This window comes from Sturnira hondurensis, unplaced genomic scaffold (assembly GCF_014824575.4).
Source record: "Sturnira hondurensis isolate 20B ecotype Veracruz unplaced genomic scaffold, ASM1482457v3 Scaffold0022136, whole genome shotgun sequence".
Taxonomy (NCBI): domain Eukaryota; kingdom Metazoa; phylum Chordata; class Mammalia; order Chiroptera; family Phyllostomidae; genus Sturnira; species Sturnira hondurensis.
This window is the reverse complement of record NW_028094767.1, coordinates 6,079,640-6,099,141: the sequence shown is the minus strand read 5'-3', so window position 1 is coordinate 6,099,141 and position 19,502 is coordinate 6,079,640. Positions and strand designations below refer to the sequence as shown.

The 19,502-nt window shown below is 37.9% G+C and overlaps 1 protein-coding gene and 1 long non-coding RNA gene across 2 annotated transcripts in view; both read left to right on the top strand.

Annotated features, from left to right (window-relative positions):
* ADGRB3 (adhesion G protein-coupled receptor B3) overlaps positions 1-19,502 on the top strand; it is a 732,856-nt gene that overhangs the window by 470,985 nt on the left and 242,369 nt on the right. The window lies entirely within an intron of this gene.
* LOC118978689 (uncharacterized) lies at positions 281-18,738 on the top strand. Its single transcript, XR_005064775.1, has 3 exons — positions 281-380; positions 10,967-10,969; positions 18,727-18,738. It is a non-coding gene; the product is annotated as an uncharacterized LOC118978689 (long non-coding RNA).

The following is a 19,502-nucleotide window of genomic DNA, read 5'->3' as shown; positions in this document are numbered from 1 at the left end:
CATTCAAATGGCGTTCTCTCTCTCTCTCTCTATCTCAGAGTGGGTTTAGGCATGGTCACAGAAGTTTACTAATGTCCTAGTTATCCCTAAGGCCCAATTTTAGTTATCACAGGCACTTTGGTGTGCCCCAAACCATTTGCCTCATACCTTTAAAAACTGAAAAAGGAGACTCCTTTTCCCATTCTGTCTTATAAATTGAAGCCCAGAATTTGTATTAAAACATTTACTACTAGGCCACCAAGACATTTATTTTTGTTATAATACTCTCACTTCCCTTAGGGCACAGGTGGCTAACACAAGGCCTGCAGACCGAATCCCACCCTCCACTTTGTTTAATCCGGCCCAGCACCTCGTTTCTACCCGGTGGCAGTGCCGAGCTCGTTGCCCCTAGTTAAGGAGTAGCTACATTTATACAGTCCTAAAATTACATTTGTCCCTTTGAAGGGAACCAGGAAGCTGACATGATCCACGATGACAATGACCTTGACCCCCATGCCCTTGGGGATACATTTCAAGACCCTCAGTGGGTACCTGAAACCATGGATGGTATTGATGTTTTTCCCTGAACATTCAGGCCTATGATAAGTTTAATTTGTAAGTTAGGCACAGTAAGAGATTAACAGTAACAGCTAATAATAAAAGAGAACAGTTATAATCACGTGCCACTTAATGGTTATAGGTTCTGTTCTGGGAAATGTGTCGTTAGGTGAGTCCATGGTTCAGACCGTGGTTGATCTCAGGTTACTGAAACCACCACACAGGGACAAACCGTGGATATGGGGGGACTACTGTGTTCCTTCCATTTAGATTCCTGCATCAGGTTCTCCCTTAACGTCCTGTAGGCCATCTGCATATTTTAATTGATTGAACACTAGAGGGAAAAGAATATCACAACATTTATGGGATTATTTGCTGCTTGACATCCACACAGTAATTACTATTTCATGGTTGTATATCGGTTGAATGACATGAAACAAATTATACTATCTTTCTTTCCTCTGTATTTAAGTATTTGTCATTAGAGATGACAAATTAGAGATCTAATACCATTAGAGATGATGTGCCTAAATTTTAGATTTCCAAAGTAGATTTTTTCATCATCTGTTGTATGGGTGGGGAAGCTGCAGAGCACTTTATGCATTTTTTTTGTTCAAATTTACATGTTTTTCTTTGTCGCAACAGTTCCTGAGCTGTGTTCTATCTCTTTATGTCTGCTTCTGATCTCTGACTCCTATTAAGGTTGATTCTGTGCAGGTCAATCTGACCCATAAACTACACAAAATTGTTTTAGTGTCAGGTAATAGCCTAAACCTGCTACAAAAATTTGCCTTCTGCTTTGTGTCCCACAGATAGTAATTACTGACTTCATGCTCATATCCAAGTCTTGATATGCTGTGTTGCTTTAAAAAATGCTAAGAGAAAAAAAGCTATATATTTTTAATCACATAGCATTTTTCTTTTAGAAATTAAATGCAAGCTTAAACATAGACTTCTATATTTTTTATTTTATTAAAAAAATTTCCCCAGTATTTTAAAACATTTACAGACAGTCAGTGCAAACCTTATCATATAAGGGTGTGATGGTCTGGTTGTTTCTAGTTTGACACTTCTGGGTTGGCCAAAAAGTCTGTTATGTTTTTTCCATACGATGAGTCTAGTAGTGCTTAGTTGTCTTTAACATCATTGAAAACAATTTTGTTACATTAATTTGTGACAGTTGTCATAGCAGTGTGCATTTTTTAAAAAACTTACCAGAATTAGTGAATTTTTGTGAAGCCATTTTAATATTGAAGATGGAAGAAAATATGCAACATTTATAGGCATGTGATGCTTTATTTCAAGAAAGGTAAAAATGCAACTGAAATGCAAAAACAGATTTGTGCAGTGTATGGAGAAGGTGCTGTGACTGATTGGATGTGTCAAAAGAGGTTTGCGAAGTTTCTTGGTACTATTGACATTTTGGCCAAATAATTCTTTGCTGTGGGGCTGCCTTATGCACTGGAAGATGTTTGGCAGCACCTGTGGCCTCTACAGAAGAAGCCAATAATGGGAGACAGCCGACATACACAAAATATCCAAATCAATACAGTTATGGGTGAAAATGAAAAAAGTGTCTTTTATTTTATGGAAAAAACGTAACAGACTTTTCAGCCAACCCAATACAAACGTAGCTTCCAACTCAGTTTCTACTCAATGACTGAATAACTTGGGACATATCATTTAGCCTTTCTGTCTCACTTTCCTCTCTTATAAATTGAGAATATATCAACCATTCAAAATGTGTTAAGTTCAATGTACAAAAAAACCCAGCTGTCCCATGGTAGTATTCAAAAAACTTAACCTTCTTTGCTTTCTTTGTTTGCACTACAGAAATCCAGTTTTATTCCAGAATATATCAAGTAATTATTTAGGTGTGATTTCTTTTTCCAAAAATTCTTACTACTGAAATCACCTTGGTACCAGCCTTTCCCAGCATCTGAATGTTAGCATTTTACTAAAATGAGTGCTCCAGTGTCTGGGAATATCCATGAGGCAAAGCCCACAGAGCGAAGGTACAGCTGGGATCATAGTGTTCCTTCTTGAGTGGCATTTGGACACAGAGGACTTTGAATATCTACTTTATACCCAACCCTTGAAGAGATACCAGAGCTCTCTCCCTGTAGAAAAGGAAACCAAATACTAAGAGTCAGCATAATGTGTTCACATATGAACAGATTCTTCATTTTTTAAGAATTCACTTACTTCATGTCTACTGAGAAATTGCGATAGGCTGTACCTAATCTATGAAATTTGGTGCAAGCTGACTGCAAACTGTCTTTATGTATTGTCAGCATTTAAGACATGTCTTCTTATGCTCACTGCCATCTGTCCAAAAGAAAAAGGATCTAAGAGATGTCCCTTTATTTGAAAGTCAAATGTTTTCTGTATTATTGCCACACCATTTTTATTTATAGACTCAATTTCCCAAAGCCAAACTGACAAAACCCACAGCTTAGAGTCATGTATTAAAATTGAGTGAAGAGAGCTTTTAAGGTAATCCCATGATCTGTGATTTAAGAGGCTAATATTTATTCTGCAGGAATAATATTGCTAATTGACAACGTTCCTTCTTTGCCTTTTGTGTATGGCAACTGTAATCTTAGAAATTCTGCTGAAGTCTTTTTCTGCCACTTGGTGACTCACACAGTAGATAAAAACCTACCATATCCCCAAAGGACAAAGCTCCAGGGAGCACTGATTTAAGCTCAGAGCCAAGCCATCTATTTTTAGGACTTTCTCAAGAGGCCACACAATAAAAATGTAAATGGGATGGTGTGACTGTCTCCTCACACCATTTTCTGAGTAAGTTTGACAGTGTTTAAATAGTTTATTTCAGACTTTCTTCAGAAAATTCAGTTACTTCAGTTTGGGAGCCTTTCTATCCCAATTTCACGTTAATTAGAATTCCATATTTCTTGCACCTTTATCATAGCTTACTCATAAAGACCTAAGGATCAATTTGAGATAGCTTCCTACCCCAGGCTGCCAAATTTGCAGTCAGTTGGCTCCTGTGGATTAAATGTATTCCTGGGGATCCCCATCTAAGTCTTTTCCCCTTAACATTATTGAGGTATAATTGACAGATAACATTGTGTAAGTTTAAGGCATGCAGCTTATTGATTTATACACTTATGTATTGCAGTACAGTTGCTCTGGTAGCATTAGCAAACATCTCCATCATGTCATATAGTTACCATTTTTTTTGTGGTGAGAACATTTAAGAGCTACACTTAGCAACTTTCAAGTGTACAGTACAGTATTATCTATAATTACAATACTGTGCATAGATCCTCCAACTGAGTCATCTTCTAAGTGGGAGTTTGTACTCTTGAACCAACATCACCCCAATTCTCCCACCCCCTAGCTCCTGGTAAGCACCATTCTGTTTTTATGATGTGTGATACAATATATTATTTGCCTTTTTCTGTCTGACTTATTTCACTTAACATTACGGATCAAGGGCCATGTTGCCACAAATGGCTTAGTTTATTCTTCCTCATGGCTGAATAGTATTCCATATATTCCAACATATACCGTATCTTTTTTAATCCATTCTTTTGTTGATGGAAACTTAGGTTGTATCCATACCTTGGTTAAATGTGGGGAAACCAGTTCTTTTCAGATTATGAACGTTTTTCTGGGTGGTACTCATTTCAGTCAGCATCTTTGAAGGGTGAATGATTTACATTTCTGGAATACCACTAGATTATAAATTTCCTTTGAACTTGGACCCATGTTTGAACCTTCTATGTGTCCAAGACTAATCCAGTGTTTTGAGTATATAATAATAGGTAGCACTTATAAAATGCTGAATGTATGTCAGGCACTGTTTTGTACTTTTGTATGTTAATTCATTTACTATTCACAACTTAATGAAATAGGTATTACTACCCACCCTTTATAACTGAGTTAATCTGCAGTCCATCTGAAATGCAGAGGGTGCTCTGCTTAAACCCACATGACTAGTAGGAGAGGTAGCAAGGACATGAGCCCAAGCAACTTAAGTCCTACCTTATACAATCGCTGTTTTAACAACATGGGTTTGAACTGCACAGGTCCACTTACATGTGGATTTTTCCAATAAATACTGTAAGTAAATTTTCTCTTATGATTTTTAAATATTTTCTGCAGATGATTGTGAGAATAGAGTATATAATATAACACGCAAAATATACGTTAATCTTGTTGGTGGGAGTGCAGACTGTTGCAGCCACTGTGGAAAGGAGTGTGGAGATACCTCAAAAAATTAAAAATGGATCTGCCTTTTGACCCAGCAATTCCACTTCTGGGAATATATCCAAAAGAACCCAAAACATTAAAGAGCCTAAAACCCAAAATAAAACCAAAAGAACATCATCGTAAATAATGCTGTTAATTGCAGCATTATTTATAGTAGCCATGATATGGAAGCTGCTCAAGCGTCCATCAATAGAGAGTGGGTGAAACAAGTAGGGACACTTACACAATGGAATTTTACTCAGCCATAAAGAAATAGGAAATTTTACCCTTTGCAACAGTATAGGTGGACCTGAAGAACTTTATACTAAGTTAAGTAAGCCAGTCAGTGAAAGACAAATACCATATGATTTCACTCATATGGAATCTAACAAGCAAACTGGACTCACAAGCTAAATAGAGATACTCATAGATGGAGAGCAGATGAGGGCTAATAATCCAGGAAAGGGTAGGGGGTGGAAGGATTGTGCAAAAAAAAAAAAAGGACTCTTTTCCATGGACATGGAAAACAGGGTGGTGATTGCTGGGGGAGAGGGCATAAGGGGATTAAATGGTAATGGAAAAATATAATAAAGATTATTTTTAAATATGTTAATCTACTGTATATCTTATCAGTAAAGCTTCTGGCCAGTAGCAGGATACTACTAGTTAAGTTGTGGGGGTATAAAAGTTATACATGGATTTTCCACCGCATGCAGGGTCAGCGTTCCTAATTCCTTGTTGCTCAAAAGTCAACTGCAATGTCTACTAGAGGAGGGTGTGAGTTCAGTGTATGTGTGGAACCCAGTGAGTTTATGGGGAACCTATACAGACTTTTAAAAATTATACATGATACAGCTGGGATGAAGACAGAAAAATGAAAGAAGACTAGAATTGGGAAGTTGGAGAGTAGCACCAAAGGCAGAACAGGAAATAAGAAATGTTGGTGAAGGAAATTGGCCCAAGTGAAGGAGTTCATGGTTAGATAGGAGAAATAAGGATATTAAATAGAAAAGGTCTGAGAAAACATCGGTGTGCTGGGAAGAGTATCGCAAATTGAAAATGTGAAATTAAAAAAGTTTAATCATTAAATAGCTACATACTTGTAGCTGCTTGACATTGTCCCAGTTTGTGTGCCCTTTGACCTCTTCCCCTCCCAGTCCTGGTCCCTAGTGAATTGGTGTGAGACACGAGGTCAGGTCAGTTGCTAGGAAAACCACTTCATGACTTATAGCTGTCGATGGCCTCTTGTGATTCACTGAGTCTTTACATTGTACAAAATCATAAAAAGTTATATTCTTAGGGTTCTTTTTGGTACAGAAATACGCTATCAGTCCTTGCCTTGAATACCTCTCTTAGACTCTGTCTCATTCCCCGTTTTCCCTCCCCAGTAAATACTCTATTCTGATTATTTGTAATCAGTTTTTGTAGAGACTGGGTGGTCAGGAAGGTGTTGAGAAAGCTTTGGTTATCATTTTCGTCATGCATTGTCTGGCTACCTTAGTATGTGCCCAGTTCATAACTCATCTTCACCTAAAACATATGTGTCCTTTTATACGCCTGTACTCATTCACTGACGAAAATATTCTTCCAAGGAGAAGGGCCCCCTTCTGAACTGAGTGAAGCAGTTTTGGAATTGTTTTCTTCCCCAGGCTGCTGCTTCTCCCCTTGTCTTTCTGTTACATTATTTAAGGGTTTTGATGTTCCTTTCCCCACCCCTCTTTCTCTGGTTCGGGAAATTATATCCTGTTTCATTTTTTAACACGTATCCATTTTTTTGAATTGTAAACTTGATGTAACAACATCTAATGTGGATAGCAACTAAGCCCTTTTCCCGAACAATGCAAAGATGCAGGACGCCTTTACCCCTGTCATCACGCCCTCCTGACTTGCTGGTTGTTATTTCCCATACTCTTATACCCTCCTAGTACCTATGCTACCCAGACTTCATCATTGTTACTTTTGTTTTAAACGCCGGTGCTTCTGAAATTTTACCCACATGTGATTAGCAAATTTTTTGTCCATCATTTTTTTCCTGCATTTCACTCCTTCCTATTGTATCAATTTTCTTCTGCTTAAGATGCACTCTTTAGCAATTCTCTCTCCTGGGAAAGCCTGCTGCTACAGACCTCTTTCAGTCTGTTTCTGAGCATGGTTTTATTCCTTGTTCAATATTAAATGATATATGTCATAGCTTTTTTCTTGCCTATTTTCCCCAATTTTAATTATATTTTTTGTAAAAATAAAAACCACAGATGAGAAATAAGAACTGTTAAAATAGAATTATGTTCTGAAACAAAGCCAAGAATTTCAAGTGTTGGAAGATAGCCATTAATTATTTCAAGAATAAAACCTAGTATAAAGTAGCTCAAAATTAGAAAAAGGAAGAGTGTTTAACTCAATAGCCTTTCAGCATAAGACATTTAATTAGAAATCAAGTAATTATCATGGAGGTCAAACAATAGAGCACTGAAAGCTAATATTGGAAATTATCTTTAAAACAGTAGAGACACGGCACTGAGAAGTCTCATTTTGGAAGTAGTTTTAAGTTGAGTACAAGTATAGTGTGAGGTCACAAGTACATTCTCCATGCATGTTTTTTCACAGCTGAAGCCCAAGAATTTCAATGGGATTGTCTGAAAAGTGTCACTTGTACATATACTTGGAATAAACATTCCCCCCCAAAACCACCCACTCCAGTCTCCTGTGCTTCCCCGTCACCATTTATGCCCTCTCCTCTTCTCTAGCAGGTCAACTCTGACCCTTCCCTGAGGACTTGGGTCAGGTCTCAGTGTCCTCTGAAATCTTCCCCCCATCACCATACTGTCCCATGCTTTTCAGAGCACTGATTGTTTTTTCTGGCCCCCACAGACTACATGGTTGTCGGGTGACTTTCTGTGCCTTATTTTGCCAGCTGCACTGTGAAAACATACTTCAGATTAGGGACTGTGCCCTTTTCTTCTCTGTAACTGCCATGGCACTTCATGTGCTATGTTGCACGTGTGGTTCTTAATGCAGTTTTTAGTGCAGTAGTAAAAGTCTAGCTGATTTGGAAGGACAAAAGAATACAAGTAAATTGAAAGGACAGTTCCAGGCCTCATGAACCAAGTAAGGGAGGTAAGGGGACACATGCAGTTATTCCACAAATAATACAAGCAAATGCAAGAATAAACTCTGTGTTTTGTGTACTCACCACTGTAAATCTACCTTTGCCTACCCCTGTATGCACACACACATACATAAAATAATTGGAGAACAAGTTTAAGATCATACCTGAGCATGAGGACAATAATGTACAAGATAGGTTTCAAAATAATTTAAAGAGCAACATCTGCATAGAATGCATTTAATCAGAGAAGGTAGACTTCATTGGTTTTATGGCATATGTTTTCTAAATGTAAACTTCACCTTTGACATACAAGTAATCCCTGTTGACAAAAAAAGTAGTTTTTTTGTTTGGTTTGGTTTTGTTGTCTGGGAAGATCATCTCTTTTCACAGTGTTTTCTGAGGGGTGCAAGTTTCTGTACATTGTGAATTTCCTCAAGGAAGAACCTTGAGCTACTCCCTAGAGACATGAAGGACCAAATTCCAAATTCGTGTCAAAGCTGGTTAACCTAAGCCTTGTAGTGACCTTTGTTGTTTATTATAGCCTTCTGTTCTCTTTCAGAAGTAGCCTAAGAGATGCAGGCACTTTTCAGCAAAAATTACAATACATATAATGATTTTTATTTTCAATTACAGTTTGCATTAAATATGTTATATTAGTTTCAGGTATACAGCAGAGTCGTTAGGTAATCATATACTTTACAAAGTGATCCTCCTGGTATTTCAATTACTCACTTGGCCCCATACATAGTTGCTGTATTACTGACTGTATTCCCTATGCTGTGCTTTACATCCCTATGACTATTCTGGAACTACTAATTTGTACTTCTTAATCACTTCACCTGTGTCTTCCCGCCCCTCTGACAACCTTCAGTCTGTTTCCTGTATCTACATTTTTATTTGGTTAAGAATTTTGATGCATTATATCAGGCCTCTTTCAAGTGTTTTCACATTCTCATCTGGTGACATTGATTTCTAAAGGGTTCATAAAAATGTCCTGCATCAGCTAAGTTAATGTCAATAAAAAAGCAGTTATCTTTTTTTGAAAAAATGTTCTGTTGATTCTACTGAATAAATGCACTGTCATGAGCTCAGAGATGGCTGTGCATGAACTAATTTCTACCAATAAATTTTGTAAGTATAGACAACATGGAATTTATACTTTCTATGTCATTATTTTAAGAAATTCTTGCCTTGACTCAAAGAAAGCAGCAGGCTAAAGCATATTAATTACTAGCGACTTGCACTCTCTTGTGTCTACACAATACCAAAGGGCCAAAAATTCAGCAATCTCATATTTTTTGACTTAAGATTATCAAAAGGCTGCCTGAGGATAAAAAGGTACATAAAAACCAAGAAAACAGACTACACGCACAATTAAGAGAAGAAAAATGCCAAGTGTTGAATTTGGAAAAGTCATAACAGATTCGTCAGAGGCAATAAACACTAACGTAAAACAGAAAATGTTCCCTCCACAAGAGATTCCCTGTGTAACTGAAATGAAACATAAGGAAATATATCAAAATATAATTTTGATTTAGTGTTCACTGGGGAAGGAGGAAAATCACAGGGGCCAAAATTAAATAATAACTTGCGATCTCTTTCTTAGCAATTCTTTAATGAAAAGAAATAGCTTCAGAAATATGCTCTTAGTTAGCACTAATATACATATGTACATACATATACATATTTAAGGTTGTATTTATACATGTGTATATCCAAATCTATATTATCTAATTGTAAATAAGGTGCAAACTACCGGAGCCATAAAAATATTAGAACTTGATATGTCATCCTGAGTAAAAAATTAGTTTTTCCCTCCCATATTCTAGAAGTATCACTGGTACCATAAAATAATTTCTGGGGGAAAAGTCATAATTCATGATGATAACCTCCAAAAATTTAGAAATGGAGACCTAGCATCCGTTTTCCTCTCTGAACATGTAACTTGTAAATAAGTGCCCCTCTCTGGGTTGGTCAGCCCGGACGAACTGCTACCAGTGCTTGTTGCTACAGCAGCGTATATCCTGCCGTGCTGAAGGGTAGTTACTTTATTTATGTTAAATTCTTGTCTGCTTGCATAGCTCTATACATTTGGAATTCCGCAAACAAATCCATTTTTTTTTCTAAAATCCCTTTTATGGTTATATTCCTCTCAGTTAATCTCTACCCATTATCTTTTCCCCCTATTTTCAAAATGAAGCCCTCCTTTTCTTCAGTCTTTCACCTTTTTCTTTGACCATTTTAGTTCTTTGAACCGTCTTCATTTCTTTTAGTAGCCAGATCATATTAGAACCCAGAACTTTAAGTAAAAGCCTAATCTGTTTGTGTGTGTATATAGCGGAGACTATTTCTCTTTCCACTTTGAGTACCGTCCATGTCTTCGTGGTCTGCATGTGTTCTGCTTGCACACACACATTATCTGCCATGACTACTTACCATCTTCTTTAGGGCCAGTGATTTCACTGAGTTAAAAAAAAAAAAAAAAAAACCAGACTTCAATCCCTCACTGTTAATTTTCTTTTTAAAAATAAAATATATTTCCAAAACAAATCATTTCTTTCTGCACAAATGTAGTAGTGTTTTCTTTTTCTTTTTTTGTGGCATCTATTTCAGCCTCAAATGTGAAGTTAAAAATGGATGACCTGTGTGGTTCCTTTATAACTTCTGCATTCTGTGAGTGTGGCTTGTGGATTCTTTTTTTTTAAGATTTTATTTATTTATTTTAGAGAGGGGAAGAGAGGGAGAAAGAGGGAGAGAAACATCAATGTGTGGTTTCCTCTCCTGTGCCTCCTACCAGGGACCTGGCCCACAACCCAAGTATGTGCTCTAACTGGGAATCAAACTGACGACTCTTCGGTTCACAGCACTCAATCCACTGAGCCACACCACCCAGGACTAAAGTGTGGATTCTTAATGACAAAGTTTATAACTGTCTAAAGTCCTTTCCCCCTTGTCTCTGTACAGACTTTTTTTTCAGTGAAACAACTGTTAGCCTTTTCCCAATAGATTATATTAAGTGAATGATTTTTATCCTTTGCTGAAGACTGCAAAAATTCATAAAGTGGTACAGTAAGCCTATGAAAATACACTCCCTGTGGTTAGTTGGTTAGTTTACATGAATGATCTTCATGGTAAATTGAAAACAAATGCACACACAAACAATTCTCAGTGACTTAAAACAGTATCTTCTCAAACCGTTAATAGTCACTGTATTAGTTACAATATGCTAGTGGCTGTAAGAATTAGCTCTTAAGTATACGATGGTTCAAAAACAGTAGATATCTTTCTCTTCCTCATGTTAACAATAAATTGGCAAAGAGGTTATCAGAGTAGCCTCCCTACAAGCTGTCATTCACCAGCCCAGCTGATGACAATGTTTCCATCCTTAGCAAGTCTTCCAGAGGTTGCACTGGGGTCATGTCCATTTCAGGCACCAGAACATAGAAAATAAGGTGGAAGAGCAAGTTGGGAGGTTTCAGTGACCCAGGCCTGGAAACAGCACCTAGCATTCCCTGCACGTTCAGGTGGCTGAAACGGTATTGCGTGACCACTCCTAACTACCAGGAAGGCGCCTGGGGTATGTAGATGGTGTACTGTGTTCCCAGAAAGAAGAAGAAAGATTCTGGAGAATACCTGCCGGTCTCTGTCACATCTACTTTATTCGAAAATATTGTCCCAGAATCAGGAAAGCTGTAGCAGTGAAGTACTAGCTACAGGCAGTTTATGGTTAACTATTACTTCAAGGTCTTCAGTGCGCCTCATGTACATTCAGTGGCCAATGTTTTGGGGGCCCCAGCATAGTTATGGGATGGTTTTGATAAAGTACCATCATTTTATCATCACAGGTTACTGATAAACTTACTCAGTGGCAGCCAGTGTTCAAGAGTTCACAATATAAATATGCCAAAATGACAGAGTTAAAACAAACTTTAATGACCCCCAGCCTCCCATTTGTCTTTTTTTTTATCAGTTCTTTTCTTAGAGAAGGAGGCAGGCTAAGGGTCAGGTTTTTTTGGTTTTGTTTTTGTTTTGCTTGTTGAAATGAATTAGCATGTACAATGAATTCTTTTTTATTGTAAGTTACCATTTTTTTCCTTTTTTGAATTTCAAATTAATGAGATTTACAGTACTAAGTTTATGAAATGCTATTAATGAATTATAATGAGGAACAAGAATATCCTATTATAAAGCTGACATTTGGACTAAAAGGAAGAGCTATATGATGAAATTCAAATCATAATTCAAATGACTAAAGAAAGGTTAGGAAATGTGAGAAATATTTATTTATGCCCATCAGAAGACTCTAGAGGAAAGTATTGGTTTTTTCTTTAGAATTAACTAGTGCATGTTTCTATTCAGAAAAAGCAGATCTTGATTTGTGAATCTACTTTAAGCCCAAGAATTTCTATGTGAAACCAAATAATACTGAGAAAAATGGCTCAGCATGAGATAACTGCTATACATGTGTGTGTATGGTTACAAAAGCAGGTGCCTTACGAATCCTGTCACTCAGCAAATGGTGACCCTGGTATTCTGGGAGTAGTGCAACCCTCTTCTCACGCCTCTTCACCTCACCCTCTTGCCACACCAGATACGGGGCTTCATCTTACAATCCATGGGTTTTCTGGGTCTTACCCTTCTGGTCTGTTCACCTATATCAGGCATTAATTTCCCCTGTGCTGTCAACACTCACCTGGCCAGGTAGTAGTCTCAAAAGGACTTGTTTCTGCAGACTGCCAGATGCCAGTGAATGCCTGCGTGACTCAACTGGTACTAAGATGGGTTCTTCAGTGTCCTGTTAGTATAAAAAGTAACTGCAGATACAAAAATTTTAGGCATTCTGCACTCAGAGATTTTATTGTGGGTGTCTCTTCATCCCTCAAATGATGACATGTTATTGGATGAGGTTGCAGTTTATGTGAGGAACTGTTTTTTATTTATACATTACTAATGTAATGAAATTATTAACATACACAAACCATAGGTAGAAATGTGTAGAGAAAAAAATAACAATAGCTACAATTTTTATATTGTGTACTATTATTCACTTATCTAAGTATGCCATCTAAATTAATCCTCCCAAAATTTTTTTCTGGATTTTTTTCTTGCTTTTCAGTTAATAAAATTCAAAAGTATGGAAATTGCAAAAGCTCACCCAACTAATAAGGGGGAGACAAGCTGAGAACACAGGTGTGTCCAGGCCGACACCCAGTGTGTTAAAAACAACTAGTTTATCTCGACTTCAAATACATGTTTTCACTTTGACTCTCAATGAAAGTAAACAAACTAGAAACACTTTGTTTTGAAGAAAATGCAAAGATCGTGTTGTCCAGTGCAGTTATTATACTGAGGCCATAAAAAGAAACTACCCTAATTTCAAGGTTACTACCCTAATTTCAATAGGTCAGCAGCATAGCACAGAATAGAACTAGAGTCAATATTCTTGGCTTCTACAGCATGTTGCCTTCCGCACTGTAGTGCAGATGATTTATTGAATATGCTATTTTAGGAACTGATCTCTTTTGAAACATATTCTCTCAGTGTCTTCACATCTTAGATGCCAGCATAACATCTTGGAAAGTGTAGAAGGACTAAGCTTATTAGCAACATGCTAATTGACAATATTATATAGTTAAGCTTGTGCTCTGAACTCAAAAGCCTCTAATGCCTGGTATATGAAATTAGGGTAAATAGGGGGATTCATGAGAATTATAGCTGGATTCAGCCTTTCAAGAAGAACACAGAGTGAAAACAAACAAAGTGTGATCTTACTTAATCACATCCCAGATTAGACCATGTACATACTCCCACACGGAGAAGTCCCACTGAGAAAGAAACTCGCAACACAGGCCCCCGCAGACTTGAGACACTCACACCCAGAAAGAAAATTGCTGCTCATCTGCCTTTGTTGTCATGAGCCAGGGAGTTAACCAGCTTTATTCCAGTTCAACTAATCATCAGGTTGCCTCTGAGTACTAAGAGAATGCTTCTGACCCACTATCAGTATGGCATGTGCTCTGAGTAATTATTTTTCCATCCACAGTGTGCCCCTGCCCTTCTTCTGATGAGTCATGTACATTTTCAAGACAGCTGGTCAGGGTTTGGGATACAGTCTGCAGCAGTGTTGCTGTCAAGGTATGAGACCAGACAGAGAAGAACTCAGGCTCTCAACTTAATTAGCTTCCAGCCTTAAAAACTAAACTAAATGGCATAGAGCACTTTCCCATGGAAGTGGCAGCCCAACTTACAGATACATTACTAACGCAGATCACAGAGGGCCACTGTATGTCCCCTAAACCTGTTCGTGAGACCACACTAAGTTTACCACCAAAGAGAGTATGTAGGGACAAAAAAATTTAACCACTTGAAATCTTTTTTCAAGCCCCTGGTTAAAGACATCGGATAAATGAAATACTTGCCTAAAGCAAGATCAAAGCATGCTGTTAGAGAATCCCACTCCCTTCACTGTGTTAAAGTGCTTGTTCAGCCTAGGGTCACTGATTCTGAGCACACTGACACTAACTGCAGTCCCCGTGAAGCCCAGGCCTACTCCTTCCTGAACCTTCCTGTGAAACTTTGGGGCAGCATGTGTGATTGTGGAAGGATTCAACTTCGCATCCCAAACCTGCTTCTTACTAGCTACACAAGGGCAAATCCCAATTGCTCTTTGTTTTCATTGTCTCATTGTAAAATGAAGTACTTATGCTTCATCATAACTCAGATATCCCAAGTGATCAGTCTCTAAAATTTTACAACCTGTATTTTCCCTTACCCATTCTCTCAGATAGCAAAGTTCCTCCCAGACTATTCACCTGAAGTAAAAACCTATGGCTTTACTATCACCTTCAGGTTCCACTTGAACTTCCCCCTCCCTGACTACCTCTGCTACTCAGTTTCCTACAGCCCTCCTTGTTCTCCCTTCACACCACCCTGCCCGACTCGCTTTTCCTCCTACACACCAGACACCTTACCGAGCAGCAGCTGTGCTGGCTGAGATGCTTTCTCTGTAGACACCAGCAGGACTTGAGTTCTCATTTGTGTTAACTGTCTACTCAAGTGTCCCCTGCTGAGTGAGGCACTCTCTGGCCACCCTTCTGAAATAAGCAGCCCCTGCCCCCTCACTGACAATTTCTATATCCCTTGTCCCATTTTCTTTATCCTCCTTATCAGTTACTGTTCAAATACTGTATTATTTTACTTAATCCTGACTCTTCCTTGCTCCTGCCCCCATAAAAGGTCCATGAAGGGTAGGATTTGTGTCTGTTTTATTCCCTGTTACATCAAAAACAGTACTTGGCATAGAGTAAGTGCTCTTTAAATGTTTGTCTGAATGAGTGAAACTACTCTCTTGCTTAAATCCTAAGTAGGGGTTCTGTCCATGCATTTCTGATACCATGAATGGTTTTGCTAGTTGGTTATAGTCCTTGAATGAACCCAACCAAAACTCACGAATGCCTTTTACTTTTGTTTTTTAAAGATGGTCTTTTGGGAAAAAAATAAATAAAGGTGGTCTTTTGAGAATGAGAAGAGAATAATTTAATGTCTTTTCAAGCTCTAAATTTGATACGTATGTGTTGAAAGTGAATTATTCAATACTTATTCCCTCCAAATAGATTAATCTCATGGAGCAACTGCTTCCTGTAGCTTCCAGAGCATCTCTAGCAAAATCTTGAAAAGATAGTGCTTAAATTCACATCCATGTGTGACTCTTAAATGCAAGTTGAGTATGAATTACTAGAAACCATTAGTAGGATAAATGTTCTCCTATTATGTAAATTTGTACCTTTAATCTGAAGTGTGGAGCATTCGTTGCTTTCCAGAATATCTGATCTGTGATTCTGTAATTGGGAGAGCAGGTGGTTAATTACAGGTGATGTCAGTGACTTGCCCCTCATCTCAAGAACACAGGTAGCTAATTCTATGTCCCAACACTCACAGGGCAGTTGTGTTGGCTACACAGTTTTTTTTCTTTTAAAGATTTTATTTATTTTTAACAGAGGGGAAAGAAGGGAGAAAGAGTGGGAAAGAAACATCAATGTGTGGTTGCCTCTCCTGCACCCCCAGCTGGAGAGCCAGCCCATAACCCAGGCATGTGCCCTGACCAGGAATCAAACTGGTGACTCTTTGGTTCACAGGCCAGCACTCAACCCACTGAGCCACACCAGCCAAGGCTGGCTACACCATTTTTAAATCCACAAGTGTGTAAAGTGCTTGAATCCATAGTCGTAACTGGGTATGTGGTTTTGTTTTTTAAATATTGAAATTGACCTTTCACAACCAATAAACACTTAGGAAAATTTTAGAGACATATTTATATTGATTTTTATATAGTAATTTACAACACTATTTGGTTTTATGTCTAAAAAATTAGTGGAGCATATCTAGAAATTAGAGTCCTCTATATATTTTGTGTGAAAAGTCTAAATAAATTGTAAAAGTGGTCATTTATAGTTTGCTCATCCAATTGAGCGACGGGCAGCTTCACTGAGTCACTCAATTTCTGATCCCACTTCTTTTCTAATAACTATTCAAGTTGTGGTGTTAAGTAAATGGTTATAAAACGTGTTCAGGTGCTGAGCTTGAGTCATAACCAGCAACATGTAGCCACAGAAGTGAATTCTGTATGAGGAATCTTCCCAGATATTAAAAGGACTGTCTCTAAAATGTAGGAAAATGAAGACACCCACATAAAGAGTTGGGTTTTTAATTCTGTCCCCTGTTAAAAGGCAGAAATGTTTGAGAGAGAGAGAGAGAGTGCGCACTTAGCATGGACGCAGAGATTGACCCATGTCACAAGACAGAACGTTGTCATGGAAGGCTTACCCTCCTGCTTATAAACACATAGCTGGGAGGTCCAGCGTGTTGTATTGCAGTCTTTTTTCAAGCTTGATAACCCTGAAAACTTAGACACACAAACAAGTGGAATAAAATAGAGAAAAGGAGGTTGGGTTGGGGGGAATGCCTGAGAACCATTGTATAAGAAAGAAGGTATAACACTATAGCCTTGTCCTAGAGAAGAATTAGTTAGGTTTAATGTCATGCCTATATAAACACAGAGGAAACTTCAAATGGAGTCCGTCAGATAAAGATCATCTGACGGATGATCTTTATCCGATCTTTATCGGATCTTTATCCGATGATCTTTATCTTCAAGGTTCTCTTGAACCTCCAGGCCCCCAGAAAATTCAATATTAGGATTTGATATGGATAACTTAAATTGCATTAAAAACATAACAGTGAAAGTGGGACTTACATTATTTTTTAATTTATTTTTTTTCAAAATTTTTATTTAATTATTTTTCAAGTACAGTTTTCTGTCTATTACTCCCATCCCATCCCACCCCCGTGCTCCCCCCANGGAGTCCATCAGATAAAGATCATCTGACTTCTCTTGAACCTCCAGGCCCCCAGAAAATTCAATATTAGGATTTGATATGGATAACTTAAATTGCATTAAAAACATAACAGTGAAAGTGGGACTTACATTATTTTTTTAATTTATTTTTTTTCAAAATTTTTATTTAATTATTTTTCAAGTACAGTTTTCTGTCTATTACTCCCATCCCATCCGACCCCTGTGCTCCCCCCATCCCTCCCATTTCCACCCTTCTCAGTTGTTGTCCATGTGTCCTTTATATATGTTCTTCTAAATCCCTCCCCTATTTCCCCTGAAATTCTCTCCCCTCTCCCCTCTGATCACTGTCAGCCTGTTCTCTATTTCAGTGTCTTTGGTTATATTTTGCTTGCTTGTTTGTTTTGTTGTTTAGCTTCCTGTTAAAGGTGAGATCGTATGGTATTTGTCCTTCAACACCTGGCTTATTTCACTCAGTATAATGCTTTCCAGTTCCATCCATGATGTTGCAAAAGGTAGGAGCTCCTTTTTTCTTTCTGCCGCATAAAATTCCATTGTGTATATGTACTATAGTTTTTTGATCCATTCATTTACTGACGGGCACCTAGGTTGCTTCCAACTCTTGGCTATTGTAAATTATTTTAATAAAACAAAATGAGGTATAATGATGTAATAATGAACCTGACACCTAGAGCCACACATTAAAACTGGTCCCTGGTGACTTTGTGGTCACCTTTCCTATGTGCACTTCCTTTGCCCACAGCTCTTTGCTTATTCACTGACTACATAATAGATCAATGTCAGGGACAGCTCCTACTTTTCATGAGAGACTTGTATTTATAATCAATAACTTCAGTAGGAGTCATGATTTGGTCCCCAGAATCTGCCTTCCATTTTTCTACCAGGAGATTTTCTCTTTTGACCGTTCCCCACCACCTCGTTAGATAAAGTGCAAAGTCCTCAGCATGATTTATGAGGCCCTCCAAAAACCAGTCCCATCTCCCAGCATTCTGTCTTCCCCTCCTGCACCTTTGACTTGTCATTCCAACCAGTAGGCCATTTGTAGTTTTTTCAACACATCTGACTGATACGCTTTTCTTCATGCTGTTCCATCTGCCTAGAGCTCTCTCCATACACTTTGTCTCTGCCTGGAAAAATTTAGATCACCACTTCAGTCCTTTTTTCCCAACACACCTTTTATCTACCTCTAAATTGTCATGTAGCATATGGTAATAAGCTTCCGTGTTAGTGGCAGCCTTTGTTCTAGAGCACAGGCCTAAAGGTTGAATGAAGACTTGTCTCTTTAATTGGGTTTCCAAGCACAGTGCCTGGCTCACATTAGCTGCTCATTGTCCACTGAGCTGAAATGAACAGTATGTGTGAGTCGGCCACAACACAGTCATCTCTCCATCCATTCATTCAAACAATAGCTATTAGGTTTCCTTTTGTTTACCAAGGCCCTTACTGCTTGCCGAGATAGCATATATTCTTATAAGTAAAAAATGGTCAGCTTAAAAGTTATAAAATTGCAATAACTTAGATAGTTTAAAAGTAATAAACTGAACAGAAAACAATGAAAATGCATTTTGCCTGCATCTGGGTATTTAGGTAGCACTGAAACTCTTAATAATCTTTATAAGAATTTTAAAATCTAAGACCTGATTTATTAAGTTGGATTTGAAAGCTAATTCTCATACAGCTAATAACCTAATGTGACAAATGGCCTCATGTGAAAGGATTATGTCCAATATATCTAAAAAGAAGAGACAAAGAAATAAATTGAATACTTCTCGCCTTGGCAACTTTGCCCTTCCCAACCATATCTCCCCAAAACACTACCTCCATTAACTTTTAAGACAAGATCAACACTTGCATTTTTAGTACAGGCCACCGAGGAGGTTTTGTGTGATTGTTTCCATTTGCCAAAATAAAAGTAACAATGTGATGCTTCCAAGAAAATCAAAGAAAGAAAAATTCCAAGAAAATGAAAAATCTGGTATTATACCGTCGTGTAGCACAGTGATACCTTTTGTTTATTATCACGGTGCTTTATAAATTATAGATGATTACAAAATCTAAGTCAATAGTATTTTTCAAAAACATATTAGATGCAGGAACAAATTAAATCAGCACTGGAGAGGGAATTAAGAACAGCTAGCTCCCACCATCAATCCCAACCAGTCAATCTGCTCCTGGGCTGTTTCTAAAGCAGATGCTAAGTACAAATAACCTCTACCATTTGAAAAATGTTCAGAGGCCAATGTTTTTCTTAAAAAAAAAAAAGAC